Source organism: Propithecus coquereli, unplaced genomic scaffold (assembly GCF_000956105.1).
Source record: "Propithecus coquereli isolate 6110/MARCELLA unplaced genomic scaffold, Pcoq_1.0 Scaffold152, whole genome shotgun sequence".
NCBI lineage: Eukaryota > Metazoa > Chordata > Mammalia > Primates > Indriidae > Propithecus > Propithecus coquereli.
This window is the reverse complement of record NW_012139636.1, coordinates 4,238,922-4,241,943: the sequence shown is the minus strand read 5'-3', so window position 1 is coordinate 4,241,943 and position 3,022 is coordinate 4,238,922.

The following is a 3,022-nucleotide window of genomic DNA, read 5'->3' as shown; positions in this document are numbered from 1 at the left end:
TTAATTAAAATGGGAAACGTGATTAGGTATAGTAATTCAACCAGATGTTTTACCTATATTTTGACAAATCATTTTTTTCTTTAAATTGACATAGAATATTTATTATATGCATACACCAAACCAAAGTTTGATATATCTTTCTTTATCTCACTGAAGTGGCTTCTTCTCGTTGTATTGTGGAAACAGCGTTAACTCTAATTTAGTATTTGCCAAATGATATTATTATCTCTTTTAAGCTAGATCACTTCATTGTAAGCAGTTAGCATAGAGTGTGACCTTGACTCTCCCAAGCATGTATTTCTTTAATTAGGGCAACTTCCTTACATATTTAATATTTATTTAAATGTAGAGTGTTATAGAGTGTTACATCCAGTATGTGACCTTTATTTTTCAAAGATAATGCTACTGACAGGGGTTTTGATCTATGTGTGGATGTGGTTGGGAAAATGCATGTGTTATTAACAATGCTTTCCACATGGAACATATTATAGTGTGGTTGCAGAAGCTGGGAAAAAAAAAACCATCTTATAATTTACTCTTGTCTTTTTCTGTTTGGTGTGAAATCTTTATCTAGAAGGAACTAATCTATACTGAGGTAAAGCATACCTGTCTCTAATAGGGTATTCTGCTCTGGTGCAATGTAGGACATGCCAGCTGCAGGGGATACAGAGAGAAAGCTGGTAGGTTTGTTCTATTCTTGTTGATCTTAATCTATTGTTTAAACTGCAGGAAGATTTACTGGAAGAATTGATAAAACCATACAAAACAATTTTGCTAAAGTATAGCATGGACAGATGGAAATGCATATTTATTAGAAAGGCAAAAGTATCATGATGCAATCACATTTTATAGAAAGAACTTAAAAATAAAAATCATAATTCTTAAGTAGTTGAACTATGAATCCAGTGAGTGCACAATTCAAGTTAGATGCAATTTGATGTTGTGTTACATAGACTATATTTTTGAGTGTTCTGAACTTCTCAGTTAATAGCGAAAACACTATACAGAAATGGAAAGCACTATTTATTCGTGCTTTCTGGCAAGAACCCTAGTATGCTTCCACCCTCTAAGTCCTTACAAATGCACTGTGAAGATTTACATTCATAGCAAGTATGGAACCCAGAGGGGAGGGTTGTAGCTATGAAATTTACCTCTTAAATCCATAGCATATCTTTGGCAGGGAAAATGAGTTACATAAAATTTTCCCCAAAACCCTCCTCACCTTTGAGAAAAATAATGTTCTTAATTCTGCTAAAACATTAGAAAGGCTAGGACGAGTCCAAGAATCTGCCAAGAGGGGAAAACTACCAGGTGTTTAAATGGCAAACATCCATGGGGTACAGTTGAATGAATAAAGATGAATGGGATGAAACCTTTAGTTTGAAATGAATTCAAGTGAAAATTAAGCCAGACTATGACTGAAATATAATTTAATCTGTTCATTTTACTTTATTTAACCCCCACATATAAAAAATATGCACAGAGAAAACAGGAACTTGGTATAATATATATTGTAAAAACATATGGTAAGTATCCAAAGAGAAGTGTCAACCTCAAAACCAAGCAAACATAGTGCTCCCACTGGACAGAAATTAAACCTGGGAAGCCTGTTAAGTGCACAGCCAGAAAAAATATGACATATATTATAGGAAATGGGAAAGATAAACCAAATAGAGAAAGATAAAGCATAAAGTTACCAAACTTCATAAGGAATTTTACCAGTGTGGGTACTTTTCTTTCACAGATAGATAATCATATGTATAATTGAAAAATACAAACACAGGATTGGTACAGAGTAAAATGTTTTTCAATAGTTTTTTGCTTGTTTTTTTTTCTCTTGTAGGAAACAAGATACCAATAGAAGCGTAATTGTAGTGGGGGTGGGATAAAGCCCTTTACAGATCATGTCTGTAGAAAACATTTTTTCCTTTTTTCTAGTGGCAAATTATTGGAGTGCTTTTTATGCTGGAAATTCTGAGAGTTCTCATTTAAAATGTTCTCCTCTGTTTTAGACCAGGAGTCAAACTTCAAGGTTTAGTACAATATACAGTTCAACATTTGCTGTTCTCTGAGACACAGTGTATTAGTCAGGGTTCTCCACAGGTTCAACAGAACCAGTAGGAAGTGTGTGCGTGTGTTTGCATGTGTGTGTGTGTGTGCGCTTGCGTGTGTGTGTGTGTGTGTGTGTGTGTGTGTGTTGTGTATGGAGGTGGGGGAAGGGAGAGAGAGAGAGAGAAAGAAAGAATGATAGAAATAATGAGAAAGAATGAGAGAGATTGATTGATTGATTTTAAGAAATTTTAAAGAATTGGCTCTGGCTATAGTTGGTTTGAAGTCTTGAGTCTGAAGGCAGTCTGGAGACAAAATTCCTTCCTCTTCCGGGAACCTCAGTCTTTTCTCATAGGCCTCCATCTGATTGAATGAGGCCCACCCCACAGCATGGAGAATAATTCACTTCACTCAAAGTCTACTGGTTTAAATATTATTTACACGCATGCAACTTCACAGCAACACCTAGACTGGTGTTTGATCAAATGACTGGGCACCATAGTCCAGTTGACATGTAAGATTAACCACCACAGTTAGATTTGGATCAGATTTAACATCGTAAATGGGATGACCTAGAAAATTAAACACTATTGTGAACGTGCCACTGTAATACTACAAGGTGTAGGAGAAAGAATAGATGTTTGTGGTAGGGAGAGTTAATGTTTGGGAAGTATCTATTTGTTTCTTGTGAATCAGTGCTTCCTAAGCAGTTAAGTTGGAGCTGTCTACTAATACTGGCTAACAGATTCAGTTTGTCACTTCTAGACTGAGATCATTAAAAGCCAATGTGCATTCTCCATTTCTTTGCTATCACAAGGCAAAGTGTCTCTGGCACACAGTAGAAAACATATGAGAAGAAATGAACCTGCATTTTTTAAGTTACCAAGATATCAAGCATCTTTTGTTATAACAACCTGGTTAATATAGTGGCATATATTTTGTATCAAAAATAATTCATTCTCATTATTAAATA